Source organism: Procambarus clarkii, chromosome 57, assembly GCF_040958095.1.
Source record: "Procambarus clarkii isolate CNS0578487 chromosome 57, FALCON_Pclarkii_2.0, whole genome shotgun sequence".
In the NCBI taxonomy this organism is placed as follows: domain Eukaryota; kingdom Metazoa; phylum Arthropoda; class Malacostraca; order Decapoda; family Cambaridae; genus Procambarus; species Procambarus clarkii.
Window position 1 is genome coordinate 34,578,210 of NC_091206.1, and position 6,758 is coordinate 34,584,967.

Sequence of the window (6,758 nt, forward strand, 5' to 3'; positions counted from 1 at the left end):
GCAGAGAAGAGGGCCGTTCTAACTCCCAAGAAAGCCACCAACAACCAGAAACCATCTACAGCAGCAAAGAAGGCCGTGGTAACTCCCAAGAAAGCCGCCACAAGCAACAAACCACCTACAGCCTTGAAAAAGAAGCAGCAGCAGCAGCTTGTTGTTGGGAACAAAAGCCCAAAATAAAGAGAGCTTCAAAATCCTCCCAAACCACCCAAGGCAAAGAAAGCTGTCAAGAAAACAACAAAGGCAAAATAAACGACGACGACATGCAAGCAGCATGAATACACATGACAATAAACAATCCAGGCCTCCCCCCTCAGTGGAGGGCCTCATATGATTCCAAAAAGAGTTTAGTTTTGTAGACAAATAAATCATTACTTTTGGGGTAGATTTACTCTGTATATTATATATATATATATATATATATATATATATATATATATATATATATATATATATATATATATATATATATATACACATACATGGGTGAGGTGATATGGTACCAAAGTTTTGGGTGAGGTGATTGACATTTACACAAGATAAAACACGAACCAATGGGAATAAAAACATAAGAATGGAAGTAACTGCAGAAGGCCTATTGGCCCATAACACAAGCACTTCCTCTTGATGCTTCTATATTGGTTCGGAGTCTTGAAGCTATAATATATATATATATATATATATATATATATATATATATATATATATATATATATATATATATATATATATATATATATATATATATATATATATATATATATATATATATATATATATATATATATATATGCACACAAAACTAAATAGTCTTGTTAGACAAATTGCCCCTATTAGAGGCAAGTTGACTAACAAGCCGAATGACTGCAATTGTTTTGAATTTGAGTTAAATCTAACATAGAAATGTAATCAAACCTAACCTAACCTATGCTAACCCAAGCTAAGCTAACCTAACCTAACCTAAGCTAACCCAAGCTAAGCTAAGCTAACCTAACCTAACCTAAGCTAAGCTAACCTAACCTAACCTAACCCAGCAATTCATGATCTTAATATAATACTGTTAATTGGATAAACCAATTTGGAAAGAAATGTTCGAAAATAACAAAATTAACTGTGCTTGTTAGGAAAATTGGGCCTTGCATACTTGTCCCAATAGTGTGGTTCTCGCTTTTAGGTACGACATAAACGTATACCTAAGTTGAGAGAGAAAAAGATTCGCACTCAAACATGCATATCGATTGCCAGTCCTGAATTCTGGGTAGATATTCGTGTCCTCCCTTTTCATTTACCATCATTTGGATACTATCAAAACAGCTCTGAGAAGGATAAAATGAATAAAACGGGTAGCTCACTCATGTAAAAAGGAAGAGTTGGGAAAGATCTCTCTCTCTCTCTCTCTCTCCCTCACCCCCCCCCCCACCACCACCAATGATCCTGCTCTGCTAGTATATAACGGAACAAACCTTCCCCCCCCCCCCCCACCCCTCCCTCCCCAATCAGAGTCCCTTTAAGCATGCGAGGATAAAAAATAGATTTCATAAGACCCAATGTGCTAGCTGATATCAAAACAATTTATGTTATCGTCTATTAAGCCCTTCAGTAAAAAAGTATAGGGACCTAATTAGGTCCCGTTTTGAGGTGGTGGTGGGTGGAATCGATGGATTAGCCAAGCTCTTATCCGCCGAATCCGTAGAGGGTACGACCCTGGCGCTTCAGAGCGTACACCACGTCCATGGCAGTGACGGTCTTCCTCTTGGCGTGTTCCGTGTAGGTTACAGCATCACGGATGACGTTCTCGAGGAACACCTTCAGGACGCCACGGGTCTCTTCGTAGATGAGACCCGAAATACGCTTCACGCCGCCACGACGAGCTAAGCGACGAATAGCGGGCTTGGTGATGCCCTGGATGTTGTCACGTAGCACCTTACGATGACGCTTGGCGCCACCCTTTCCGAGTCCCTTGCCTCCCTTGCCGCGTCCAGTCATGGTGTTGAAGTTGTGTGAATAATAAAATTTCGGCACGATTTCCCCAGACTATATCCCGTCAAGCGGACGTACTTGTAGCATGGCAACTCCTAACTCCTGCCTGTCCTTACTTTATGCTTGTACTCGAGCAGAAACACGGCTTTCTCACAACGCTTTCAAAACTGCAGTTGCCTACTCGTCTGTTTCACGTCTCTGTGAAATGACTTTTGCACAAATCCAAAAAATAGAGCAAAATCAGCGATAATAGTGTTTGAGGTGAGCTGCCTGTTGGCTGCAGCCAGAGGAAGGAGGGGAGGGGCAACGGGGTGACGTAGGCGAGTCGAGCAGCCAATGGCGCTCGAGCAAGCGCCTCGAGACGGCGTATATAAGCAAAAATTTTTCGGCGCCGGCCATCACAAACCACAGTTGTTCACCATGGCTCGCACCAAGCAGACTGCTCGCAAGTCCACGGGAGGCAAGGCTCCTCGTAAGCAGCTGGCCACCAAGGCAGCACGCAAATCTGCTCCTGCCACAGGGGGCGTGAAGAAGCCTCACCGTTACAGGCCCGGAACGGTCGCCCTGCGTGAGATCCGTCGTTACCAGAAGAGCACAGAGTTGCTCATCAGGAAACTTCCCTTCCAGCGTCTGGTGCGCGAGATTGCCCAGGACTTCAAGACCGATCTTCGCTTCCAGTCGTCTGCCGTCATGGCTTTACAGGAGGCATCCGAGGCTTACCTGGTCGGTCTCTTCGAGGACACTAACCTCTGTGCCATCCACGCCAAGCGTGTCACCATCATGCCAAAGGACATTCAGCTTGCTCGCCGTATCCGTGGAGAGCGTGCATAAGCTAAAACGACCACCCTAGTATACACCAAACTCGGCCCTTCTCAGGGCCAAAATATCCTTCTAAGGAGATTTCAGACATTCCTAGCATCAGTCATATGAATTAACCTTCATCTATACATATAATAAATAAATAAATACAATAATTTAGGTGGCATACATACACTGTACACGTGATATCAATAAATCAAGTCATTTGTAGTACAACCTGTCCTCTTACAAACAAAACGCCGTCGCTTTTCATTCTTATGCACTGCCAAGGATCCTCCCCCCCCCCCCCAAAAAAAAAAAAAAAAAAAATTGTCATACTGTACTAGAAATAAAAGCAGCTTGTATAAGTGACATACTGTCCTGTCCTGTTTTATTCTGTTTTTGGTCCTCTGGCTTAATCTGTTAAGTTAGGAGATGACATTTTAAATTAACCGTTTTCTTGACATTTTCAAACCTTAAGAGGGTGGCCTGCATAGTAATCCTAATGTGGAACATAACAATGAATCTCTAATCTCTAGAAAAAAGATACCGAGTGTTTATATGTGTGTTGAGAGAGAGAGAGAGAAGAGAGAGAGAGAGAGAGAGAGAGAGAGAGAGAGAGAGAGAGAGAGAGAGAGAGAGAGAGAGAGAGAGAGAGAGAGAGACATGCAGAGACAGAGACAGAGACAGACAGACAGACAGACAGAGACTGAGAGAGAGAAACACACACAGACAGTTTCATAAATATTCTCATTTTATAGCTATTTGCTTTCAGTGACAGAGGTTTTTGTTATAATAGTATTGGTGTCTAACACTCACAATCTCTTTAGAAATTAAAGTGTGGCTCCAATGGAGCCGAGTTTGTTGGTTTGAGGCCAAGCCACCACCACAGGGCAGTAAGTAAGCCGTTTACTTGGAGGAGGTGTACTTGGTGACGGCCTTAGTGCCCTCAGAGACGGCGTGCTTGGCCAGTTCTCCGGGCAACAGGAGCCTTACAGCCGTCTGGATCTCCCGACTGGTAATGGTGGAACGCTTGTTGTAGTGGGCCAGGCGAGAAGCCTCGGCGGCGATGCGCTCGAAGATGTCGTTCACGAACGAGTTCATGATCGACATGGCTTTGGAAGAGATACCAGTGTCGGGGTGGACCTGCTTCAGCACTTTGTAGATGTAGATGCTGTAGCTCTCCTTCCTCCTGCGCTTCTTTTTCTTATCGCCCTTGGCAATGGCCTTCTGGGCCTTTCCGGCCTTCTTGGCAGCCTTTCCAGATGCCTTGGGTGGCATGATGATGCTCGTGCTGGCTGGCGTTGCGATACAATAATGAACTTTTGCGCGAGTCGAGCTTTCCTTTTATATCCCGCTCGCGACTCAGCTCAGAGCGGGTCGCGTGGCGGAGCGCGCTGATTGGTCAGTGGCGGACTCCCTTGATCCTGAGCGGGGTATATAACACGAAGCTCGATCTGCGGGCCGGCATAAAACACCACAAACCCACAACAGCAGCAGCAATGTCAGGACGCGGCAAGGGAGGCAAAGTGAAGGGCAAGTCAAAGTCTCGCTCCAGCAGGGCCGGACTTCAGTTCCCCGTGGGCAGAATTCACCGTCTGCTGCGTAAAGGCAACTACGCCGAACGCGTCGGTGCTGGCGCTCCTGTCTACCTGGCAGCCGTCATGGAATACCTCGCTGCCGAAGTTCTGGAGCTCGCCGGTAACGCCGCACGTGACAACAAGAAGACCCGTATCATCCCACGTCACTTGCAGTTGGCCATCCGCAACGACGAAGAACTCAACAAACTTCTGTCTGGCGTAACCATTGCACAGGGAGGTGTTCTTCCAAACATTCAGGCAGTTCTTTTGCCAAAGAAGACAGAGAAGAAGTAAGCACTTCTGCCACCCACCACGACAAATACCATAACCAGGCTCCATCCGGAGCCACACACACTTTAATAGAGAGATTCAAGTAGACAATCAACTTTCAAACATTAATAATAACATTTATATTGATTTCATTTGGAATGTGTACATAACAAACAAACAAAACAAAATTATAGGGGATATTCAGCATCACTTGGAATATTAACCAATCATATAAATCCAATATATATTTTATATTTTACTTTAAGCGAGGAATTCATATTCTATCAATTTTTAATCATACAAATGAACAAAAGCAATTCTTCACTAGACGTAATGAATGAATAAATGATCAAGGTTTTAATGTGTTTCATGAATAAATATATATATATATATATATATATATATATATATATATATATATATATATATATATATATATATATATATATATATATATATATATATATAATATAATATATATATATATATAATACTTGTGAACCAGAATATGTTTGAGCAGCAGCGATCGTGCCATTGGCCGAAGTGCAACAATTCAAATAATTTAAAGGGCCTGCTCGGGTATATAAGAGAGGCTGGGAGACTGGGGCCGGTGGTGGGTGATGGGTGATGAGTGATGGTGTGGTGTGGTGTGGTGTTGTTGTTGTTAAAGTTGATTACGCACGCCAGCGACCACGCAGCCAGCCAGCTGCAGCCAAGCAGGGCAGGGCAAGGCCAAGCAGGCAAGGCAAGGCAAGGCAAGGCAAGGCAAGGCAAGGCACGGCAAGGCAAGGCAAGGCAAGGCATAACAGGACAGGACAAGCAAGGCAAAGCAGGCGGGCGGGCAGGGCGGGGCGGGCGGGGGCGGGCGGGCGGCAGCCAGCCAGCCAGCCAGCCAGCAGCCAGGCAGGCAGGCAGGCAGGCAGGCAGGCAGGCAGGCAGGCTGGCAGGCAGGCAGGCAGGCAGGCAGGCAGGCACAGGCAGGCAGGCAGGCAGCCAGCCAGCCAGCCAGCCAGCCAGCCAGCCAGCCAGGCAGGAGGCAGGCAGGCCAGCCAGCCAGCCAGCCAGCCCAGCCAGCCAGCCAGCCAGCCAGCCAGCCGCCAGCCACTCCCACTTTGTATTTATATGCATGCATTTATATTCAAACATTATATATGTTTAAGGGCCTAGTTTTAGTGTTTATTTTTAAAAATGACAAACTCGAGTCGTTTTAACCAGTCCTTTAGCGTTAACGGTGATGCATTTTAAAACTGAACAGAAATCACCTTTTCTGGATATATCAAATATCGAATCCGCTTATGTCCTACAATTCAATCATTCAAAAAATACATAATTTACATCATGCCTTTTCATAGAACAGACAATAAGATTTGAGACAATAAGAACTTAGTTTTATAACTAAAGTTGCACAATTATACCAACTCTATGGTGGCTGGGTGGTAAGGTGGTTGGCTGGTGTTTTGTGGAAGTCGCGAGTTCAAACGACCCAATGGGAGTACTTTTTTTTTTTTTATGCCATAACAATCTTCTAGTACTATTATGTAGGTTTGTTGTGTGTGTTTTTATTCATTCTTTGGTTTTATAGATGACATACATATTGACTCCTTTTATACCGGTCCTTAATTAGGCTCTGGGGAAGCAATGGTGGTGGTGGTGGTGCATTTAAAACTAAACCAAAAATCACCAGTTTCTGGACGCGTCAAATATCATATCCGCTTAATGTGTCTACAACCTAATTACTTAAAACTACACTATTTAATTCATTCATATCATGTGCATATTGGTCATTATGCTCATACAACCGACATAACAATTTATTTTCATTATTAGAATCATACATTTCATCAAGTAATACAGATACAAAGAGATTTTCTTTCTGAGAAGACCGTTAGTATTGGCTGGCTGGCAGGCAGGCAGGCAGGCAGGGGGCATGCATTTGAGGGTTATTATTTCGCCTGTTGATTGGGGGGAGGGTTGATGTGTTAGGGGTTTTCGGTTAGGTGGTGGTGGTGGTGATTGGTGGTGGTGGTGATTGGTGGTGATTGGTGGTGAGTAGTGGTGAGTAGTGGTGGTGGTGGTGGTGGTGGTGGTGGTGGTGTGGTGTAGTAGGTAGGTGGGAGGGGGGGGGGGGGGGGG